Raw genomic sequence first — 26,454 nt, 5'->3', positions numbered from 1 at the left:
GACGTGAAAACAATTATTTTGCAATTTCTCGTATTCTACAAACGGAGACTGCTGCCATCTGGCTGCCGGGTGACGTAACAAGTCGCTGACCAATGAGAGCGCACTAAGCCAATCTGGCATACGTTTTTTATTCTATGTTCCTTGGTCGACACAAATGGTTGCTAGTTCCGACATTCATATGTCGAAAGAAGTCCAGAGAAATATGCAGCAACCAACAAACAACATGAATTTCATCTCTGACACAGACGCGTGCGAAAACGAAATGACTGTACCGAAAATTGTGTCGGTACAATCCTCATTACGCCCAGTGCAATCGCCAATTGCTGAGAATACCGATTTAAGGGATTAAAGCATTGGAAACCACGCAATCCACGTTTGCAAATGACATGAATCGTAGATTCCAAGTATTGGAGAGTGCGCAATTTAATTTGGCTCAGGAGCAATCTAACAAACTAAAAGAAATAAATGATATGATTACTGAAAAATTCCAGAGTTTGGAAACAAAGCAGAGCCACTTGATTGCCAGTCAGGCACAACTCATAGTTACACAAGAACAACAGTATCAGGAATTAACAAACAAATACAAAGACATCTTACGTCGTCAAGATACACTAAACCATCAAGTGCAAGAAGTTATTCATGTACAGAACACTATTGCGCAAGACGTGAATACAATTAAGCACGATAACGAGCAAGCCGTCATTGAGCTTACTCGGAGGATAGACACTCTCAGTCTCGAAGGCGAGAAACACGTAGAGAAACTTTCCAATGAACATAAGATCGCATTCTCTAAGGACATTGAAGATTGGGCGAAAGAGCAAACCGAGACAGTGCGAAATTATGTTGACAAAACCTTGAAAGAAACAGTTTTTAACGTGCGAGTTAACAACGAAGCTGCACAAGAACAACTTAAAGCAGAAGTTAAAGAGATTAAGGAGAATATAGGAGATGAATTTCCTGCTAGGAAAGCAAAGTTAGAAAATACATTAAAAGCATGCCAGCAGGGTCTAGTTAATACTGGAGGGGCACATACTACTTGCGGTTTATCAAAAGCAGACATTATTCCTGATGAAACTAGTGAAACCGAATCCATGCAACAATATCCATGTATTGGTGCATGTTTACGTAATCAACCAGAAACAGATTATCGAGATTATTATTTACCGCGAAGTAGCCACCAGAATACACCTGTGACTAAGAATGAAGAAAAAATGCTTAAATTTCGTCAATTCCAGATATTTATTCCCGAAAGGAAGTCGATCAATCCCGTGGTATTTATCAAGCAATATAAAGGGATATTGCCGCGAATGTGGACTGAGCAGCAAAAAATTATGTACGTTGTAGGATTCATACATGGAGATGGATCGATGTGGGCGTCAGAAGCATCCGATTGGTGTCAAGATTATGACCAATTTCAACGCGCTTTCTTGCACAAATACTGGAATAAGGGAGTACAAGAAAGACTACGTAAGGAAGTTTTTGACCCACAACCTTTTTCTTTCAAAAATGGATCTTTAAGAAAGTATTTCGAGAAGTATATAAATAAAAGCAAATACTGGAATAAACCAATCACGACGCAGGATATCATTCGAATATTAAAGGGCAAACTTCCACTTGAAGTTAAGGAAAAACTTCTACATGTGCCTGAACAACATGTGGAAGATTTTCTAGCCACATTGGATTCAATAGACGTTCTGTTCGAAGAATCACGTGTGCGCTATAACCAACCAAGTTACCAACCCAACAAATACAATAGTAACAACAAACAGTACGGAAACAAACCTTTTGCCAAACGCACCGGTGAATTATTTCCAGAAAAACGTGAAATTTGGTAACGAAAATCCCGACCATTGTAATCATGACCAACAATGTGAACAAACATATAAACGGAAATGGAGGAAGAATAATAAGAAGAGGAAAGGATACTATCAAGAAGGGAATTATCAGCAAAAACGCCGATATCAGCAACCAACCCAAGAATATCACAACCAACCACAAACTTCAGGTTGGGTACCAAATGCTAATCCAAATGCATGGAGAAATCAACCACCAATAATAACTGACGTAACGGAGCAGACATCTACTAATAATGGACTATCGTCAAACTAAACTCGACTGTCAGAAATCCCGACGGTGCAGTCGAGGAAGTTTTCAGGGGCGAAAATTCAAGCGTCAATTTTTTTCGGTACAATGATGGCAGATTATTAATAGAAGAACTTCAGCAGGATATGATGCCCTGTCAAGAGGAACATATCACTGAACCTGTTGCGAAAATTCAAGCGACAATTGAAGGCATTACTGTGCAAGTTTCTTTAGATACAGGAGCAGCAGTAAATGTCGTTTCTGAGAAGTTATTTCAAAGAATACTTCAGAAAGCAAATCCACCGATTTTTCCTGTTCAGTGTTGTAGAATTGTTGGTCCTACTGGTCCTAAGTCTTCTCAGGAAAAGTGCTGACTCAACTCCAGTTAGATATAGGAAATTAGCTATAAACTGCACGTTCCTTGTAATAGAAAAATTGGTTGAGGACTGTATCCTGGGTATAGATGAACTTAGAGAGAGATATTGGCATATCGATCTTTCTCTAGGCCGTGCCAGTTTTACAATAATGGATCAGAGACATCAAGTGAACCTTCTCAGGGAATATAGTACCCATGGAAAGTATTGCCAGGGACGAAAGCTGCAAACAAAGTGGATACATAGCAAACCTGTACGGTATTACCAAATTAATTACTTGCATCCAGTTTCAAACCCTGAAGATATGGAACATGAAAAGGTGCAGGAACCTGCATATTTGCAACACCACCAAAGAAAGAAATTACATGATCTTCTACAGGAATATCATGAAGTCTTTCAAGAAAGACCTGGTGTAATCAAGGGATACACATGCCATTTAGATGTGATACCACACCAAGTTTTCTGCCGTACTTTTTATGCAGTACCGTGACACCAACGAAAGGCAGTTGATGCGGAAATCCACCAGATGCTTGCATAGGATCTGATCGAACCTTCGACGAGTCCATACTGTAGTCCGCTTCATGTTGTCTCGAAAAAGGGAGGAAAAGTTAGTCTCGTGCTAGACGCACGGCAGATAAATAAGATTATCGTGCCCGTGCGAACTCATCGGGAAAATATCGATGAGCTGATCCAAAAGTTCGAGGGGATAAAATACTTAGCAAATATTGATCTGAGAAGTTCATTTTGGCAGGTGGCTCTATATTACGCATTGGGACCTGCACTTCGAAGCAATTTAACTTTGTTTGTGGACGACATGCTCATAGCTACGACCACATGAAAGGAGCACGTTGATTTATTGAGAAGAGTGTTAGAACGTTTCAAGGAAGCAGGCATAACCGCAAATCTGCAAAATTCCCATTTTGCTCGAGATAAAATCAAATTTTTGGGTCATCTTATAAATGGAAAAGGCATCTTACCGGACTCCGAGAAACTAAAGGCAATCAAAAACTTTGCAGTTCCAACAACAAAAATGCAGTTAAAGGGCTTCCTTGGAGTTGTCTCTTTTTTCAGGCGTTTCATTCACGACCACTCTATGGATGCGGAGCCGTTGTACAGCTTGTTGCGCAAAAATACTCCGTGGGTGTGGGCGCAACAATGTCAGAATGCATTTGAAGCAATAAAACATGCCTTAGTCAATTCACAAATATTATATAATCCAGATATGAGCCAAGAATTCGGTTTAATGGCAGATGCTTCGGAAATTGGAATAGGTTCATGCCTCTTCCAAGTAAAGATGATAGATAGAAAATCAACTTTCTGTCCTATAGCTTTTGCTAGCAGACTCTTAACTGCTTGTGAAAGAACATATACGAGTACCGAAAGGGAAGCATTGGCCATAGTCTGGTCATTTAAGAAATTTTACTATTACTTATACGGAGCGAAGACAAGAGTATACTGTGACTACAAAGCGTTACGTTTTTTGCAAACATGTAAATTATTACATCCAAGATTAGCAAGATGGACGCTCTCACTCCAAGAGTTTCAATTTGAAATTAAATACATAAGCGGACAGGATAATTTCATCGCTGATGCACTGTCTAGAATGCCAGATGGAGATTTGTCAACTATCAACATCACGGACAATCCGCCTGAATTTAATGTTCTTATAATGACTGATAGAATATAAGGAAACATTTTCTTCACATGTGTAAGGACATGGAAAAACTACAGAATGAAGATCCTCGTTGGCATTCAATAAAGGAAACTTTAGCAAAGCCTGGAAACGATGATCTGAAGAGACTGTACAAAGTTGAGGACGACGTCTTATTTTTCAAAGGGCATCTTGATTCAGATAATTGGAAGGTGTGTATTCCCGAGAAGAATGAGAATGACTTCATTTTGCAACGCACATCACTTGGGGACATTTTGGAGTATTAAAGTGTGCTCGGAAAATTCAAGCATATTGCTACTTACCAAATATTCGCAGGAAAGTACACAGACAGTTAAGGAAATGTAAAATTTGTCAGCTAGCCAAACCAGGAAATTTTTGTGTGAAAGATTTCCTACATCCTATTATACCCACTAAACCGTTGTCAATCATTTCGGTCGACGTCTGTGGTCTTCTACCGTCATCAAGGGGAGGATGCAAATATATTGTAGCTTTTCTTGAGATATTCACTAAGGATGTCAAACTTTATCCATTAAAATCAGCTACTGCTGCATCCATAGCCAAGAAGCTGGTCAAGGATTATATAGTCAAGGTAGGCAAACCAGAAGCTATTCTTTCTGACAATGGGTCAATGTTCACTGGATTTCGTTGGAGGCAAACATTAGCCAGTTGTGGTATAAAACAAATTCTAACATCAGTGTACCACCCTTCGGCGAATCCCGTGGAACGAATTTTTCGTGAATGGAACCGGTTCATGAGAAAATATTGCCACAACCAGCAACCCAAATGGATCGATTATCTTCACGATTTTCAGGAAATTGTAAGCAATATGCCACATACTACGACAGAATACACCCCATACGAACTGATGTTTGGAAAACAGGAACAGAATGACTGGATTCGACCAATTCCTAAAGTAGCTATTAACAAAATAGGCCTACAAAATAAAGTACGACAATCCTTACTCAATATAATGGACAAGGCAAGAAAAAGGAAAATATATTTTGACAATCGACTTGAAAAAATAAAAACATATAAAGTGAAAGACCAAGTTTTAGTAAAAACTCATTCTAAGGCTTCACTTATACAGAGGAAGAACACAAAATGGCAATTACTATATCAAGGACCACTTGTGATTACCAAAATACCCCATCCAGGAACTTATGTTTTGAAGGATGTGAAGAGTGGAAAGGTGAAAGGAATGTATCCTCATCACTTGTTAAAGTAATTTCATGATGACTGAAGATTCTGAAGAGTGAAGATATTCTTATCAAATAAAATTGATTAGAGAATTTTTATTAAACCTATCAATCATACTTAGGATAGTTTCTTTTTTTGCAATTTAGTAGTTAGTTTTTCTTTTCAGGCATAATGTACGAGAGATATGCAGACATTATGTATTGTTTTTCCACTCTAAAGATAAGTTTTCTTTTCAGTAAATTTTTTATTTAGTTGATAGTAACTTCAATCAGGTTTCACAATGTATAATGACCATGACTCAAATGAATCTGGTCTATGGCAAAATATTTTTTCTTATGTCAATTTAACAATGTCAGTGTATGTTTGTATTTGCTTTTTTTACTCGCTGAGCTGAAGTCATGCTGTTCGGAAGGGGTAACCCGTTCTCAGTTTTAAAAGGACGTCTATTACTTTGTTTCAGTCATTTGTGATGGACATTGTCTTTATAATTGTACTATTGTTGTAACATACCTGTGTATGTAAATTATGTTATGTCAATTGTTGCTCGCGAAGTTACCAACTGAGCGAATCCCTTTCACTTATAAGCACATCAAAAAGTGTTAAAGTCCATCTGAAAGATGACGAGCATAAGTTGACACGGCAGCACCAGTTGGATTTGGGTATAGTGCATTCTAGGGTTGTTGATAGAAATGAAGAACAGCTTACGACTTGCGAATATTTCGAATTCAGGACAGAGAATTAGAAAGAAATTTAGATTAGCTTCTACTTCAGCTCAGAACTTACACTGACTCTTATTTTCATGTTAACCATATGCGGAAATCCATAATACCCACGAGGAGACGGTGAAATGGGAATAGAATTCAATCAGTTACCCAGAGATGACAGATAGAAGGGAATCGTAGATGGACGTAAACCAAGACCTCAAGACACAGAAGATTAACAGTGTTGTGTTTCTTTTGTGAACAGTGTTTAAATTCATTAAAAAAAATCCATATTGTAAATATTTTTTTCCATTGTAATTCAATTAATTTTCTTTGCAAATGAGAAATACGAGGATGGTAAATCTACCCCGAGGTTTTCCTTTGTGGGGCTTGGCCGAATTGCTAGATTATCCATTTGAGACATGCCAAGGCGAGTGACAGAAGCTTTGAGTTATGATGAAAAAGGTTTCTGATCACATCTCATGCCATTCTCGACAAATGAATAAAAGCAAGCATGTAAGCTATGCATATAAGCTGCATCAGGAATTTTCAAGCAGCACCGGCTTTGTCAGCAGCATATGCACCCAAATCTATAATTTCCATTTAGATAGTCATTCACTAATACCAAAATATCATAAGGAATACAGTGGACATTAATACTCTAGTGGACATTAATACAGCGTCATAAACGATCACCGATATAGTGTTGTGTGAACGCTCGTGTTTGTTTTGCCCAAAAACGTTCGTCCACAAGAGGGGCATGTATGATGTATCATGCAGCGTAACTTGCTAGAGACAAAGATATTGTTTATTACTCTGTGGCGGTCAGCGCTCACATAATTATTCTGAGGAGATAGAACTTTTCTTCTTCTTAAGAGTAAAAATTTTAGGAGAGGAGAGCCATTCTTGTGATGTAAAAATCGACGCCATTGCGAGTTTTTGATTCACATTGTAAAATATAAGTGTATATGGAAGGAAATCAGTTAATAGAACAATAAAATATTGCTCACTTCAAGAAGGTACGTGTTATTATACACCCAGCGATATACTTCTATTGTGATTTACTAATAAACACCAGCTTGAGAACAGTTCCGACGGGAGCGTTCAGTTCTAGTGAAATACTTCGATGTTTTCTTCGGAAAAGAAGTCACTTCATGGATCATTCAAATCCACAATAGTACCTGGACATTTCTCAGAACTGAAAGCAATCTGATTGCTATGCAACAGAGCCCCGAAGAATATTTCTCCGTACTTTGGTTACCACTTTCGGCTCAACACGGTATCTGCAGCATCTGGAGCGGATTTCTACAACAGCGGAAGCGCGTAATCGCTATCAGTTGCTCACACACATAGGACAATAATAGGTTGTGTGAGGAAACATTTCAGTATAAAGGTCCTGTAGAGCTAAACAGTAAGTAGCCTAGTAAGAAGGAGTCTTTATATAAGTCTACCGTTAGACAGGACACGATCCTGATACAACACTCATAGTGAACATGCAATATAAATATATTAGTAATTTAGTAATTAATGTTTCATTGTGTGTATATATGTCTAGTTTTATAGAGTAACTATATTATGGTCCTTTGTGTGTTTCATGCTAACTGAACGTGCGGGTATATCTTGTGAAGAGAACGAGTACGCCGTCCCAGCAGCCGAGCAGAAACTTCAAAAAGGCCAGAACATTTGAATTACTAGCTTTCTTGAGCATTTATGCATTGTAGTGACCTTTCATGTATTAATTTTCTAAGAATACATTTATAACACGCACACATCATTCGTAACTGTAGCCGGTTTATGGTAATTACTAGGTATCCTTCACAGAACGTTCACAAAAGGATTGTTTCTTTCAGAACGGTTCTCTCAAATATTACTATGATCAGCCTTACAAAATAAGATGCACACTTTTGCGAGGAAAGAAAACGAACGCCGAATTTACTTCTTTCAGATGCCATCAAAAGTTCTGAATTTCACACTGGGCATTAAATCGAAGTCTCTTCCACACTTTACGGCACTTGTAAAACATTTCGATACCGAAATATGACAATATCGATAATTTTCATCGGAGCGCCTATCAATAGTTCTGATCACTATGAGATCCAAGCCCCGACTCTACTGATCTCTCTACACAAAAGAAGTCTCTTATTTGTTGCGTATATGCAGCTACAATGCGTTTAGCTAGCCAATATTTCCTATGTTCGTCTGTGAAAATTGACTCGATAAGCAACCTGAGTTATCAGTAAACGGAATCTAACCTGCATAACACTGTGTGCGAGCATTATCAGTGTGAGTTTCACAGTCATTTAAGCCCTCAGAAGATCGTTACATGAAAAACTTAAAACTGACCTTTGGATATGCTATCAGACTGCGTATTTGAATATGAAAAACTACAGGAGCAAACGAACTTGTAACAACGAATACCTAAGCTATCTGACTGAGTTTTTGAACAAGAATTTACAAGTGATACAAAATCTGACTTGTGCAACGGAATTTACTGGATTGAAGTACATGACATGTTGTGGTGTGTCAGTGTCTCTGTTTTGCCCCTACATTTTGCACTCACCTCTTCAGATGACTGCCTTTTTACATGTGGTTTACAGCAATTCGCAGCAGCATGCAGCAGCAGCAGCTAAAGCTTATTGTTACTAAGACTGAGTTTTATAAAAATGGGTTTTTTTGGGTCCCGCTAACTACTAAATAACTTATGAGAATGGATTTCATAAATTGAGTCTATTTACAACTTCAGAATCATCATAGCCCAGAGCCAATAGTAGCCAATGACATTTATAATGACATAGGCACCAATAATGGCTGAGTGCCAGATAAACAAATTATTTCAATTTCAAAGTCACATTAACATTTAATAACCACAGTATATAATTTAGAAGTGGAGAATAATAATTATTATTTGGAGGATAAAGAGGCTTCTTTAACTGACAAGCAAAACAAGGGTTTATTGCAAATACGGACAAACAATCACGAGCCTAACCCCGCAATTGATTTTGCGCTATTCTTCCGAATTTCCCGTAGAGTTCCATCTTCAAGCGTAGTTACTCAATCTAAATCTCTCCTGGCCATTTAAATCAAATCAAGCCTTGAGTGTGGTAAGCTCTGCCATCACCGACGTGAGGACAGCGTGACACGTCTTCTGTCTCCGAGCTCTCGACAGACACTACTACTTCCACTGTCGCAGACAGACCTCGTCCCACAACAATGCTTAGAATCACGCTCCCACGTTTCGCCTTCAGATTGTTACTATCGGTATCTGAATGCTTAGGCAATGCAAAGAATAGTGTAAAGTTGACTACATTGTTTTCAATGTAATTGAGAGTTTTGACACACTCCTTACAAGTTCCCGAAATACGCACGAATATGCTGTTTTTTGATTGGCAGAGAAACATCATAGCCAATCGGAAAGCAGCATAAAACCCACTTAATGCAGGGCCCATAAACAGAACCAATCAAAATTTGTCACTGAATCAGACGAGTAAATTAACATAAATAAATTCTGAAAACCCACACATATAAAATTAGCTAGCCCTTAACAAAACTACATTACCGAAATCATTGTCTCACTTCCCCATTACCATAAACTGACGAAATAGTTTACAACAAATTCCTTGCTACGAACGACTAACAGACACGTCATTCTTGAACATACCTCACGAGACCAGTTACTCCAATGTACAGTATAATTTTTTTTATATAAAACGTTATTTCTCATCCACACCTTCATTCACGCTCATAACTAAGCACGATAATCATAGTAATTAATAAACAATACGAAAATTAAACGAACAGAACTGCAAATGAAAATGACAGTATTCCGACTGCAGCTCAGTGTCTGTCAACTAGTGACCTCTACCAGATAGCATAGAAACTACGTACGCTCGGACATCTAAAGCCACCTGTCCTGGGCGTGACTCATACTACACGTCTGTTCACTGCTGTTACCATCTGAACAGGGACGACGCCTCAGGACAGTGCTAAATCTGGTTCATGTGGTGAATGGCTGCATGACTTGATCCACAAATGACACGCTTTTCCCACTGGAAAAGTACATTTGTGGGTAAGTGTGATTTTTTAAAAAAAGGTGGCCTCTCTGTCTTTTTGAATTCCAAGTGCCCACTCGTGTAATTTTTCATCCAAACTGTCCAGAAATCTCATGTGGTACCTGGCAGTATTGCAGTGCAAAGAATGAGCAGAATCCCTTTGGGAAGCCTGAGAACATTATATCTTTCACGGCGAATGAAGTCACTTTACATAATCTGATGCAGGGCCACCGTCTTAAGTATCGGACCCATATTACCAACCTGTGCACATTTTCAGTTGGTTAATACTTAAAATGGTTCTAATGTTGTTGAGAAATGTAGCTTTAAATCTGATGTAGATTAGCAATCAGAAAACTGTGGAACTTGCCTTGCACAAAGCTTTATAATAGGTAACTCTTTTTGCAATATGCAACATGTTTTTCTTCTTCTGCTATGTCTATGACAGCAGGCTTTTCATTAACCTGCAATCGCCATTCGTCCAGTTTCATACTGCGCACTTCATCAGTGCTTTCATATTTGACTGCAGTTTTAGAGCGTTCTTCAATTTGATTCTCTTCGAGTGAAGTACTAGCTCATTAGAATACAGCCTTCCCCTAAACCTCCGTCGATTGGGATTAATTTTTACTTGCACTACTCCACCGAAGACCAATTTTATATCGGCAATAAAATTTTATTTACTCGTTCAAATGAATTCACTGAAGATTTTTACTTCAAAAATTTTGTTCTGCAAAAACACGATGGCACATTCCTTTCGTATATATAAAAGCATAACAAAAAAAATGCATTGATGTATACACTGTATTTTCTTACCTCGAGAAATAAAAAATGATGGGGGGCCTTAGCGGTTATGACGAAAGTCACTGGACATTCATTCGGCATGAACGTGTGAGGCGGAGATCTGTTTCAGGTCTTCTGCTCACATTTTATCCTGCTTAAGTACTGAATTTACATGAAAGAATCTCTTCCTTCATTTGCTTTCCGACTGGGTTCTTATTTGTCACTTTCTGATTTGATATACGCGCCGATCACGTAAGTGGTTAGGGCAAAACTTGAAGCAGTGCAAGAGAGTCATCTCTCTGTACCAAATATAATATTTCATTCTTATAGTAGTTTCTGGGTTGGGTTGATTCGGGGGAAGAGACCAAACAGCGAGGTCATCGGTCTCATAGGATTAGGGAAGGATGTGGAAGGAAGTCGGCTGTGCCCTGTCAAAGGAATCATTCCGACGTTTTTCTGAAGCGATTTAGGGAAATCAGGATGCCCAGACTTGGGGTTGAACCGTCGTCCTTCCGAATGCGAGTCCAGTTTGCTAACCACTGCGCCACCTCGCTCGGTAGTAGTTTCTAATTTTAATGTATCTGGTCTTGGCCCATGGAACTCCTCATGGAATTCCTCATCGCTGGGGACAGAAACAGGTGGAACATATCACACACTCTTGAAGAGTTTCCTGTCACTGAGAGTGCAGGTTTCACGTTAAAGGACTAAACGGGCAGCCGAGCAAGTCTTTCAGGAATTATTCTGCAGGTATCTCAAATAATGTTTTTTTTTTTTTTTTTTTTTTTTTTTTTTTTTTTTTTTTTTTTTTTTTTTTTTTTTTTTTTTGCAGAACGAGAAATCTGTGGTGAAAGGTGTGAGAACACTGCTCGTTGGCAAACTTTCGGTGGAGTCAACAGCTCTACACTTGCTGCTATCTGATTGCGTTTTGGTCACTAGACACCACATCCACAAGCTGTGTATATGTGGGTCTCCGAAATTTCCAAATTCTGGCTTTTATGTGTGAGAACTTTCCGAAACCCTATAAAATTTCCGATAAACAGTACTGGGCATGGGAACGGGGTGACATTCGTTGTTCGTTTCCGGAAACAAAAAATCTCATTACCAGAGAGGGGAAAAACTGGCCATTCGCCTCTGTGAGTCTGTTCGCGAACCACGAAAAGTCTTTGTCTGCGATGGTCACATACCTTGAAGGAAGGACTGAAGATTTTGGTTAAGATTACAGTCCATTACCAGGTGACTTCAGACTGAGGAAAAGTTCGGATAGCACCAGTACTGGAAATGAAAGTGGCCGACTCCTTTCAAAAGGAAATGTCCCAGCGTTGGCCTTAAGAAATTTAGGGAATGCACAGTAACACAGATTTGGATGGCAGCAAAAACTGGAATCTAGCTCTTCCTTAACACTACTTTAGACCGCTTCACCACCCCATCTGGCAGGTATTTGATAATTTCGCTTAACACAGGAAATAGCATTATTTGCTTTTAGAAACGTCACAGTTCGTAGTAATTGAAGGGGCGTCATTTACTGAAACAGAAGTGATATTCGTGGTTCCCCAAGGAAGTTTTGCAGGTTCTCTGCTGTTCCAAATGTATATAAACGTTTAGGAGACGATTTGAGTATCCCTCAAAACGTATTGCAAACTGATTTATCAACATGACCTCATTCAAACATTAGTCGATTTGTGTATGCATCGCGAAGTTGTTCTTGATTGAAAATGTCAGTTTACGAACCTAATTCTCGTCATTTGCGGCAGGTGTTACTGTTTTGATTCAATACGAAGAAAACAGCGGGTGATTCTAATCGAATACTCTCAAGTACGTGCATCAAGGGATCACCAATTTAGTATTGGAGGGCAGCGTGGAGGGTAAAAATCGTAGAGGGAGACCAAGAGATGAATACACTAAACAGATTCAGAAGGATGTAGGCTGCAGTACGTATTTGAAGATGAACAAGCTTGCACAGGATAGAGTAGCATGGAGAGCTGCATCAAACCAGTCTCAGGACTGAAGACCACAACAACAACAACGTATGGTAAGGACGCTATCAGTAAAAGAACGTGTCCTGAGTGGTTTCTACCCTTCGATAACGGTGATTTTAACGTCGTAAACCGGCATAGTGGTGGAAGAGAGAATGTTTTAGAAGATGCAGAATTGGAGACATTATTTAGTGAAGACTCGCGTCAAACTCAAGAAGCATTGGCGCGATTGGTGGGCGTGACACAGCAAGCCGTTTTCAAAACATCTCAAGGTAATGGGCATGATTCAGAAAGAAGGAACTTGGGCCCCGTGTGAGCTGAAACCAAGAGACGTTGAACGGCGTTTGTGTGTTTGTGAACAGTTGCTTCAGAGGCAAAAACGGAAGGGATTTCTGCATCGCATTGTGACCGGGGTCAAAAAATAGGTTCATTACGATATCCCTAAACACAAAATATCATGGGGATATCCCGGCCACGCTACCACGTCCACGGCCAAACCGAATATTCATGGCTCCAAGATCATGCTGTGCATTTCGTGAGACCAGCTCGACGTCGCGTACTATGAGGTGTCAAACAAAGTGAAACATTCACAGGTACTCGTTATCGAAAGCAATTAATGCGTTTGAGCAGATCATTAAAAGACAAACGGCCGCAGTACAACGAGAGGCACGATAAAGTGATTTTGCAGCACGACATCGCTCGACCCCACGTTGCAAAAGAGGTCCAAACGTACTTGGAAACGTTAAAATGGGAAGTCCTACCCCACCCGTCGTATTCTCCAGACATTGCTCCCTCTGACTATCAGCTGTTTAGATCAATGGCGCATGGCCTGGCTGACCAACACTTCCGATCTCGTGAAGAAGTCACAAATTGGATCGATTCGTGGATCGCTTCAAAAAATGAACAATTTTGTCGAGGCGGGATTCGTACACTGCCCGGAAGATGGGAGAAAGTAGTGGCCAGCGATGGAAAATACTTTGATTGATAGATATGTAACCAATTTGTTTCGTTAAAGCCTCAAATATTGAGAATAAAACGACGGGAGCGAAGTTGTATACCTTGTAACAAAAAGATTGATGTTATCAACATTTAAACTAAAGGGGTCTGTAAAATTTCTGTTAAACGACAGATGGCATGAAGTTAAAACTTGTCAATTCAAGCGAATAATTAGGATTTAAAATTACGAACATCTTAAGACGACAATTGCGTTTGAAAATATCGGCATGGAAGCGAACAAAAAACAGTATTTTACTTGGAGAACACTTAAAGCATACATCTCTACTAAAGAGGTGCTTGTCCGTCCTCATTTTCGGCTTGACGCACAGTATGTGATCCTTTCCAGATAAGATGCATTAAGGACATCGAAAAAGTTTAGAGAACGGCTGCTTGTTTTCTATTCTCATGCAGTAAGGCATAGAGTGAAACTGATGTGATGAGCGAGTTGTCCTTCATTAATTCTCGAAATTTCAATCGCCAGCTCATTCCTCTGAATGCCAAAATATTTTCTTCAGTTCCACCTACAAGGGAGAAATGATCATCGTAAGAAACCAAGACCAATCAGAGCTCGCACACGCAACGGTTTCTTGGTTCATTTTCCCAAACTGATAATCGGGAGTGGTAGGGATAAGAAATAGTCGGAAAGTGGTTCAACGGTTCCTCTGCGAAACACTGAAGCACCAATGGCAGAGTAGCCATGTCGCTTTAGATAAAGTTGTAAATGATTTTGAAAAACTGAAGATGCAGTTGGATACGCAAAAGTTAGGGATAGATGTTGGTAGGGACACGTAATGGGAACATCAAGCATCATTGGCGGCATTGGTTTGCTGCCGTATCTGATGAGAACAGCCCTATTACTGATCTGTTCACAGTAGTTAACTGTCTGCCTTTCCTTCCTGTTCATAATGAATCATACCCCCTACACCATTTCCGGCTGCTGTTGATATTAACTTACATGCGTCTGGCCAGATGTCTTTATCATCTTTCCATTTCAAGTCACTGATCTCTGCAATACCTAGATTTTCAGATTTTCTAGCTTTCCTACTGCGTTCACATTTCCGAGATTACATGCTCCGACTCATAGAACATTTCTTCATTGGTTATTCCAACTTTTTCTCAAGATTACCTCCATTTCGGCAGTTCCCTCACGAAGATCAGATTGGGGGACTATTGTGGAATCTATTGCCAAAGCAGAGTTCCTCATAACATTTTTTCAGTTACAGCCTGCATGTCCTGCTGTTATGCATCACATGTTTACAATGCAGTGGTCTAGATCTAGCGTCTTTGACTACTTACCAAAACGTCCACGGTCCTCTGTTCGATCGTCAGCAATGGCTGCCGAAGACTTCCGGGATTAGAAGTCACCCATGTTCTGCGAACGGCCTTGTCAAAGACGGCGGAGAAGCTGTCAGTGCTTCAGGGCGCTCTTTCGCTCCAGGGATGGGCGGTTGCCCCTAAAAGGCGGAAGACTCAACAATGATCAACAGCATGTGGGTGCAAAGCAATGGAAAGCACTGCATGGAAACTCGTAAACCTATCTCTTACTTAGCTATGATTTAGAATATCGATAGAATACTTCACTACCGTCACCATTCACTCGTCGTTTCAGAATGGTTAGATGGAACAAAAATTAGTTCCGCGAAAAATTCGAGGATTAGTATTGGTCTGTTTACCATTTATATATTGGTTTTAAGGCATTATAAGCTTCCGAAATGCGATAGTGATTAAAACTTCTATTCTTGTAGGAACGAGATTCAGATCATGGTCCATCTGTCTTCAGTAAGGACTCCCATCATTTACCTAAATCACTTCGGGCAAGTAGTACGACTGTTCATTTATAATGCACAGTCGCAGTTCAATTACGTCATCCTGACGTTGGTATTTTCGTACTTGTATCCACAACATGTGTATATCTTTCCACATAAAAATAGTATTCCAGCTCTCCTGAAGAACCTTCAGAGATTCATCACATCACAATTCCTTCCAGAATGTTTTGGTGCCAGAAATACTTGGTGTCCAGGATATCGATGGAAACATAATGTTATGGTATGTTGCCCCAATTACCTTTCAGAACACATCCTACTGGAAGTAACTGCACGCCACACAAAAGACTAATACGTAACGTGTGCCATGTTTATATAGAAAGTCATTCCATGTTTTCGTCGTACTCGCTGTTACTAATGCAGTTAAATGCCCTCTTCGCTCCAAGGCTCTGGGAACGACAGGACGGTGTTGAGTATGCTGCTGTATACAGATAAACGGAACATAAAAAATAAAGAATAATGGACCAACCTTGTTACCGAGCTATATTGTACATGGAAATTCAGTAGTTTCATTACAGTAATGGTTCAAAATGTCAACCGCAGCAATCACGACAAACTTTACAGCGACGAGTGATGGATTGCTTGCATGCTCAAGAACGGCAGGAGACTGGCGTACAATTTCAATTGCCACAAGTCTTAACGACAATGTCAGAGAGAGCGTCGCTTGAAGTCCCGTAAACCTATTCCTTTGCACGACCACAGAATACGACCAAGACATCACCACCGTAGCTGTACTTTACAAACACAGCCTCTGTGTAACAGGTGCTTGCACTGATGTGACGGCATTTTCAGTGGAATATAAAGGGCGTTCCCAATTCATGTTGTAAATACATACAGGTTGTAAAGGAGACTTAGTAGATCAAGTTTTACATAGGAACCCATGTCTGGCTCAAATGGCTCTGAGCACTATGGGACTTAACATCTGAGGTCATCAGTCCCCTAGAACTTAGAACTACTTAAGCTCAACTAACCTAAGGACATCACACACATCCATGCCCGAGGCAGGATTCGAACCTGCGACCGTAGCGGTCACGTGGTTCCAGACTGAAGCGCCTAGAACCGCACGGCCACCCCGTTCGGCAAACCCCTGCCTGGAAACGTCATCCAACGACGCTACAGAGTGTCAAAGTTACAGGCTCCAGCACCTGTAAATGTATGTAAATGCAGGGCGATTTCGTGATGCTGTCGCAAACTTGCTAGGGTGATGGAGAAGGATAAATGTATCAGTTTGAGGTAAGGGTCCCTGATCAGGAAACGAACGAATCCATAGTTATCAGAAATGATCATTCTCATACCTCCGGCAGTGGAATACGGTACATGTACTGGTATTGTTATTCCTAAAATTGTAGGATAGTCCACTCTCAGAGGTCGTAGTATGGACCAAAACAAGGAAAAAATATCCAGTAAACATGGGCTCTAAAATGCACTGCTGAGGAGCTTGTTCATCTTTGCTACTATGAAACATATCTCCTCAATTGAACACTTGCTGAAAACTCCTCACGTGTGCTTTTTACAGCCCAAGTTTACTAGACTTTTCTTTTAATTTGGTCTATACCTCTGTAAGTTTCTACCCCTAAAATCTTAGTAAAAACACTACCAGTACATGTATTCCACAGTCAGAGGTATCAAAACGGTTTTCGCTTGTAGCGTTCGACTCGTTAGTTTCCGGTGTGGGGACCCTTACATCAAATTGATCCATTTATTCTTCTCCACCATCCTAACACATTTGCAACATTATCATAGAAACATACTGCATATACATACATTTACAGAAGTCAGTGACTACGACTTTGACGCTTTGCAGCGTCGTTGGGTGACGTTCCCGGACATGGATTCCTATGTAAAACTCGATCTAGTACGTCCCTTCTACTACCTATCGTAACTTGTAACACGAATTGTGAAGTATCCTGTACAAGTAAAGATAATAACAATGATAGCAGACCCAGTAGTACTTCTCTCCTATTTTCAAACTTCAGAGTAGCTCTCCAGCAAACCTCGCTGGACTAGTAGTGTCTCAGGAAGAATTGATATTGCTTAGGCGCATTCTACAGGAAAATTTCCCATTTAAATCTTTCACCTCGAAGCGGAATATGCTGTGTTTTGGAACTTTCTAGCAAGTAGAATCTTCTAGCTAATCCGCGACTTGAACAAGAGAGCTTACCTTTCTCGGGAAATGCTGCGATGACGGATCATGCCTGGGTAGCTCAGTCGCGAGGAGCTTTTTGCACGAGAAGGATTGTTCCAAGTCTTGGTATGCAGACAGATTTAACCTGCCAGGAAGTTTCTAAACAGCGGTAACTTCTTTATGGAATGAAAAATTCAATCTAGATACTAAGGTCAACCTCTGATGCCACGCTAACTGTGTGTAATTTTCCTGTTACGTACAAAATATTGAAATTAACTGAAAACTGGGCTTTTGTCAAATGGAAAAGAGGATTAGTGTTTGGTAACAAAATGTTTCTTCCACATATGTGGAACTGACATACAGGTAAAAGTCAGAGAAGGGAATGATTAAACTCAGCAGAGAAACGGCGAGACCTATAGCAGAAAGGAAGGTTGGGGTGTAATGCTCCGTTGACGAGGAGGTCGTTGGTTTTGTCAAGGATGGGAAGGGGATTAGCCTTGTCGTATTCAAGGGAACCATCTTGGCACCCACATAAGACGTTATTTGGGAAAGCCAGGATACGCAAAATCCGGATACTTGACGAATGATTATATACTGCTCGTTCTGAATGTGGAGCCACAGTTTTATCACTGTTGCACCTGGATCGATGCAATGAAGTGATGCTTGACTCACCGTTCTGCAATGTCTTTGGTGAAGAATAGGTGATCTTAGGGAGTATCGACTGATAAATTGAGACTACTCCAACGGACAGCTATATAGTTGTTACACTCTACAATATAAATAAATTACCTAATGGAAAATGTTGCAAATCCCGCCTGGCTGTATGTAGGTGAGGCTGTGGTCCATAGAAAGTTAGAACGACAGAAGAGTGTATCGAAATCAAGGAAAAATTTCAGAAGATCGACGGTTGGGGCAGGGCTGTGAGTTGTAACGTAAAAACAAAAACAAAATTAAGTAAAAATGTAATGTACTATCCAGAAATATTAATATTCAGTTACACTACTGACGATAAATCACGGGATACTGTAACAAATGTAAAATACTTAGCAGCAGCAATCCGGAACGACCTAAAATAGTTTGTCAGCAAGATATTAGACGCGAGATAATCAATACACAGTTGAGACTGATGTGGAGAAGCTTTAAGAACTGTAAACTGACAAGTGACATTAATGCTAGGACCTGTAAAAAGCCTGAATAACCACTCCTTGCGATCGCCCCTGGTAGGTGAGTGGTCAGCGCGACGGAATGTCATACCTAACCGCCCGGGTTCGATTCCCGGTTGGGGCGGAGATTTTCTCCGCTCAGGGACTGGGTATTTGTAGTCCTTATCATCATCATTTCATCCTCATCGACACGCAAGTTGCCGAAGTGGTGTCAACTCGAAAGACTTGCACCAGGCGAACGGTCTACCCGACGGGAGGCCCTACCCACACGGCATCTCCGTTTACCACTCCTTGTAGGGCGGACCAGTCGAGGCGTGGAGGAAAAAGAGTCAATGAGGTTGTGGAAGGTACCGACAGGGATATGGAGCTATGGTGACTCCAGTGCCGTGGCCAGCTGCTCTAGGTTTCTCAGCTGATGATCCATGGCGTGAAGAGACCGATCGAGATGGTCTCACATATTCTCGACGGTTTGGCAACCGGGGAGAGGGGTGCTGATGGCTATGGGAGCAGCACGGTAAGTTCACCATGGTGCTCTTTGAGCCACGAACGCTCACTGTGGCCTATGTGGCACGTTGCATTGTCCTGCTGGAAGATGACATGAAACTGAAGAAACACTAACTGCATATAAGCGTAGACATAGTCTCTAGGACTGATTCATTCTTGTGCTGAACAATTGTACCTTCCAGAATGACGAGACCATCCTGGAGACGCCACGATCGTATTCACCAGGCCATAAAGCTTACAGGGTGTTCGCTTCAGACGTTTCACATTGTACACGCCAAAACCATCTGACCGATGGAGAATAGAATGTGATTCATATGAAAAGGCCACCAGTCGCCACTCGTTGGACGTCCTGTTGCGGTACTGGCGTGCACCTTCCAGCCTTCATCACCGATACACAGCACTCAGCATGTATGCATGAATGAGGCACCTGCTACGGAGGCCCATAGACAGCAGTGTTCTTAGAACGGTCGTCGAGGAGGCAGTGTAGGTACCCCCTAGGTTCATCTGAACAGTCAGTTGCTCAACAATTCCAGGTCTGAAACTTCCTGGCAGAAGCTGTGAGGACGGGGCGTGAGTCGTGCTTGGGTAGCTTGCCCGCGAAAGGCAAAGGTCCCGAGTTCGAGTCTCGGTCCGGCACACGTTTTAATCTGCCAGGAAGTTTCATATCTGCGCACACTCCGCTGCAGAGTGCGCTAAGCCATGTCTCCGCAATATCCTTTCTTCCAGGAGTGCTAGTTCTGCAAGGTTAGCAGGTGAGCTTCTGTGAAGTTTGGAAGGTAGGAGACGAGGTACTGGCAGAAGTAAAGCTGTGAGTACCGGGCGCGAGTCGTGCTTGGGTAGCTCAGTTGGTAGAGCACCTGCCCGCGAAAGGCAAAGGTCCCGAGTTCGAGTCTCGGTCCAGCACACAGCTTTAATCTGCGCACAGTCCGCTGTAGAGTGAAAATTTCATTCTAATTCCAGGTCTGTTCTCCCGTACACATCTCTGCAGCCATCGTTCACCCCAGACATCTACTGCGCCTGGCATATGACCGTTGCCTAGGCGCCGTTTATGGATAGCTGCATTTCGCCGTTTACCGCATACATTAACCACGGCGGCAAGTGGACAGTTTATGCACTTAGTCGTTTCGTAAATGTTTTTATCATTGGCCCGAAAGCAATGATCATGCCGTTTTGGACGTCAGATAAATCGCACTGATTTCTGAATACCCATAGCTAATGTCATTATTATGAGAGACGGAGAGGATTTAAAACGTGGTGCATTTCATCACGGGATTGTTTAGTAAGCGGGAGAGTGTTACGGAGATGTTCAAGACACACCAGTGGCAGATGCCACAAGCGTGGCATTGTGCATCACGGTGAGGTATACTGCTAAAATTCCGTGCGAGCGGATTACGATAAATGTCAGGCTACACATTACTTATTTTTTTTCCCATTCACGTCTCTCGAGATCACCACGACAAGAAAATCGGAGATATTTGAACTTATATGTAGGTTGGAAATTAAATGGACTGAGGACGAGCTCCTTTGCACAATCGGCGAGGAAAGGGAAATACGGGCTCTCTTATTAAAAAAGAGGAACAGGCTGATAGGATTGTGTTGAGATACCAAATAATAATTTCTGTTTTGTTAAACGCTGCCGCAGAAGCCAAAAACTGGACAAAAAGGCAGAAATTAGAACACACCCAAGAATAATTGAGAATGTTAGGTGTACGTGCTACTCTGACATGAACAAGTTGGAAAAGAGTAGGGAGTCGTATGGATCACATCAGATCAGTCAGGATTGACGGAAAAATATCTTTTTCCTTCATCACTGTCTCAGTCGTGGATGGTGAATAGGAAGAATGACTATCGGTAAGTCTACGTATCCTTAATAGACGAAACCGGAGCACATTTACGCGAATTCCTTTGAGTAATGTTTAAAGTTGTTTGGTTGGATTTATCGTGTCTAAAGTTGTTAGTCTTATACCATGTTTATTAACCTGTAACTTGGCACACACTTCTAATTCAACATTACATTTCAGAGTGCAAAATAATTTTAACAGTTTCGAGTTCGTGAGCGAGCCCCTGGTAAGGTGCAGATTTGCGCATCTATGGGAGCATATTTACGCATTACGTAGACACAATAATGAGTTAAAAAAACGAACTAGTTAGAGTGGCAGTAAACAAAATTACAGGCTTACTCACATGAATCAACATTGTAAAGCACATAATATTTTACTGAAGTAACAATTTTTTGTTACTAATTTGTTAGGCTAATATGGTCTGTTAGTTAAAGGCTTATTTATGATCATTGTCAGAGTTGAAATTTACGTACACAAAAAATAATGCGTATCCTTTGACGTAATTTTCGTAAGCCCACCTTTTACATCTAAGGCGCTAGACCCATTCTTGATTTCGTTTTGACTGTTTGAATCGTTTGAAGCAATAAAAAGACGATCTGCTTACTTTTCATCATATTGCTGCAGGTTATAAGAAAAAACCGGAGGAACTAGATGAGACATTCCTTGAGACAGAAATGATTGTTCACAGCCGCTTTGGAAACACTAGCTCGTGAGATGAAATTGACAGGTGATACCCAATATAGAGAGAAACGGAAATGACTGGAACTGAAGAGGGTGGCAGAAGATAGGAGAGCAAGGGGAGTTACCATGTGAAAACGTACCTTTGGCGGAATCAGAAGTGAGTCTACTCATATTATCCTTGTTTTTGCATTTAGCAATTTCGTGACCTTATCAGGCCTTGCGCTCATAGAGTTAGCTCTTTATGCTTGAGATTCATAAGGATCAGGTAACTTTTGAGCACTACCTTCATTTTTTTAGATTGCGTCTCAATTGCTATTGTCTTAAAATTTCCTTAAGTCGGAGACCAGTTGCTATGACAATGTAAAATACGTAAATGTGCCGCAACAGACCTGCATGACCGTGCCCCGTCGCTGTCTTTGAATTAGATTCTGAACTACAGTAGTAATTTTCAGGGTTTCAAATTATACAAATCTATCTGATAAAAAAGTGCAATCTCCTGTAAAGGAACATATGTTTGTCTAGTCTCAATTCTAAAATGTACGCTTGCTAGGACTTTAAATATGTGGATAGAAAAGTTTGCTCACCTTGCACAATAACACAAGTGTATTCTTCACGCTAAAACATTCACTCATCTGATGCCGTAAAGTTTATGAGGACCATCAGACAGTACTATTCTATCTCTGTCGGCAGTGCTCTAGCAAGAATGGATGGCCCACTCGTGTACCATTGATGACCTCGTGACACAAAGCTCTACGCCTCGCCTGGGTCCCTCAACATGACATTGGACTGTTGATAACTGGAAACATGTTATCAGATCGGACGAGTCTCGTGTCAAATTGTATCGAGCGGATGAACGTATACGGGTATGGAGACAACCTCATGAACCCATGGACCCGACATGTCAGCAATGGACTGTTAAAGTTGGTGGAGGCTCTGTAATGGTGTGGGGTGTGTACAGTCGGAGTGATGCGGGACCCGTGATACCTTTAGACGCGACTCTAACAAGTGTCACGTACGTAAGCATCCTCTCTGATCACCTGCATCCATTCGTGTCCATTACGCATTCCGACGGAATTGGACAATTTCAGCAGGACAATGTGACACCTCACACGTCCAGAATTGCTACAGAGAGGCCCCATGAACACTCTTATTAGTTTACACATTTCGCTGGCCACCAGAATCCTTAGACATGAACATTATTGAGCATATTTCGGATGTCTTGCAACGAGCTGTTCAGAAGAGATCTCCACCCCCTCGTACTCTTACGGATTGATGGGCAGCCTTGCAGGATTCATGGTGTCAATTCCTTCCAGCACTACTTCAGATGTTAGTCAAGTCCATGCCACATCGTGTTGCGCAGAGGCTCTACACGATACTAGCAGGTATACCAGTTTCTTTGGTTCTTCAGTTTGTAAGCTAATGTAACTTTTACTGTTTGAGAAATAACGAAAGTTTATACATGTTATGGTTACGTTATTGGTTATCATCTGGATTGTTTTAAGTTTTCGTCAGGTAATTTTATCGGGATGTAACTAAATACTTCTTGTTAGGGCATAAAGTCAAGCGCCGACACACCAGTCGGAAACGAGAGAGCAGAGAGAGCTGTGAGAAGACGTCAGCCAATCGCACGCTGACCGACCCCTCTCCAGGATGACAACGCGACGGCACCGACCTCTATGCAAAGAGAACATGAGCGCCGCGCCGACTGGTCGCGGCCCACTTCTACAGCATTATCGAGATTAGGCACTTCAAGACCAGCGTCTTGGAATTGCATATATTGAACACCGTTGTTTATTTTGTACGTCGCCATTCGCTTGCGATACTTCTGTATTTCTCAAAGTTAAGTATAGTCATTTATTTTCTGTAATAATACTCATTAATACGATTTGCTGGAATTGTTGTCTAGCGATCTGAGAACTCCTCATATTCGACGACTAATCAGCATCAAACAGTGGCGACGAGTATGAAGAAGAACACAGCGACTGGCGGAGACGGATTTTCTTTTCTGTTTTGCTGGCGATTTAATTTTACATTCTCTTTTCTTTGCAGGGCTTCGTATACTTGGTTTAACAATGTTTCTTATAGTGGTTTTGCTAATCAGTGGTTTCAGGTGGACGTTGCAGAAATTTTCTTTGCTTGTGTGCTTATTTTTCTTCCTTGCCATGTCTGTTCATTGCATTTGTCTCTCCTGAAATGAGCAACGCACCTGACCCACTGCGGCGGCGCGGTTCCTTTCACCAATTACCTGCACCTAACTGTGAACTAGTTGCCGCAGATCACCGGTAGGAAAGACGGGCAGAAACCTACCGTACTGCAACTCGCACCAGGCTGCATGCAAAGTACTTATTGCAAAAATCGAGAAAAGGTCTTGATTTTGAATGACAGTTAGAAATACTGGAAAAACTTCGGTGTATTCTTAACCTTGATAATGTACACGTTCACTGCCAAGCCCGTGCTAATCTTAACACGGTCATGCACAAACCCTTTCATTCACGTTAGCAAGTTTATGGTAACGTATTTCCCGAAATATGAAGAGTTACTAAGCACGGATTGTTCTTAAATAAAAATGCCCGCCATACTATTAAGTTTATCGGTGTCTAATGCAGTCAAGTTTTTGGTTACCGATCTGGTCAATACGCCACGCGGAATTTCGGTCTTTTCCCATATACAAAATTACTTAAGAAACCCGTACTTCCTAAAAAAAATACACCGGAGTAAGCATGCTTTCACTTTAAAACACTATTGAAACATGTAGCACAGCTGAACGGCCAATTACAAATTCCTTCTGAGCTCACACTACACACAACCGTACCATTGAAAGGCTCGGCTCCGTCCCTAGACTGCTGTAAGCATTGTATACATCCAAGAGAAAAGACACGCGAAGAATACTCCGTTCTGATGGGTTAGTTTTCTTTAAGGTCAACAGAAAAACATTATTCTCCGTCCTTATTCTGCGCTATTCATAAGTAACCAATGAACAAATAACAAGCTTTCGAACTGTACTTTTTCCCGAAATAACATTCTGATATTTTGTTTATACTTTATACTATTAGCTATTTTCATTTGCGTCTGAATTAGCTTTCCTTTCACCATAAACTTACTTAACGTATTGTATACAAAATTCCCCGTCGTCTGCATTCACACTGTCTTCAAAATTTCTCACACTTAGTTCGTACAGCGTCCATCTGTAGAACAATGAGCTACATATTTACTTTTGACCATATTCACGCATCATTCACGCTACTAAAGGCATATACAAAACTGTACGAACATAAATAAACAAAAAGCCTTCAAGAAATAAACAGAACAATTTACAAAAGCATTCTCTTGACCTGTTTCTTGAATGTCTCTGTCCTCTAGCAGATGATAATTAGAACTACATACCTGACAGAACCTGCTTCAGGCCATCTGTCTCTGTGCATGCATGAGTCATTCTCCAAATACACAGGCTATAGACAGGAGCGTTATAAGATGCCTCGCCTCACACCCTCTATGATTATAAAGTTTTCTTCTATAATTTTAGAATAATGCAAATTATCTATCCTAGCCTCAAATGTTTGATACTTCAAAAAATTCTCATTCTTATAAACTAAAATTACTCATTTCTTACTGGGAATTAGGCAATCTGCAACTAAGCTAGCCTAATCTTCTAATTTCTTTACGAAAAATGATTTATTGCTTGACAAAACTGACGCAAATTTTCAACATTTTAATATCTTTTCAACATTTTTAAATTCATGTTTAATGAAAGTCTTTTGAAGTTAACTATTGTTCACTTTTATATTTAAAGGAACAGCGACTTGTGCTCTTCCATTTAATAGTGGTATTTTATCCTACTTAAGAACCAGCACATCATTATAGTCTTTTTGTCACATACATTTCCCTGGTTTTTGATTATGGCACCTTTGCATTGTAGCATCCATAACATTCCTCCGTTCTTCACTTATCTGTCCTTCCAGGGTTTACATGCAACGTTATCCGTGAAACCGTACTTCCATTTAAGACTACTTTCTTTACATATGTCCTAATACATAACCACACAATTTCTTGCAAGAAATTATCTACCAATTTGATATTTCACTTAACTTTACTTTCAATGAAAGTTAATTAACAGAGTGTTTCTTCTTTATTTTCTTTTAATCAGCAAGATCACATTTACTAGAAATTTTTTTTTTCCAAATTTATTTCCTTGGGAGACTTAATGAGTTTTATTTAAAAAAACTAGTTGCTACTGAGGGCAAAACTTCAACTTTTTCTTTACTTTAACTCAATTTGTGAATATTTTTAGTTATGGAAAGCACATTTCACTCAAAGCAATTGTTTACAATCATTTTATGATACATAGCTACCACTTCTATGCAGTGTCTCTTTGCATCACTTCTTATTCATATTTTTTGCCACTATGGAACAGAAATCAAATTATTTTATTTACAGTATGGATATAATCTGCACGTGTATTCATATTCCTATTGTAATAAATGTTCTACAGGTCTATA

This window comes from Schistocerca americana, chromosome 3 (genome assembly GCF_021461395.2).
Source record: "Schistocerca americana isolate TAMUIC-IGC-003095 chromosome 3, iqSchAmer2.1, whole genome shotgun sequence".
Lineage (NCBI taxonomy): Eukaryota > Metazoa > Arthropoda > Insecta > Orthoptera > Acrididae > Schistocerca > Schistocerca americana.
Note: the sequence above shows the minus strand (reverse complement) of the source record.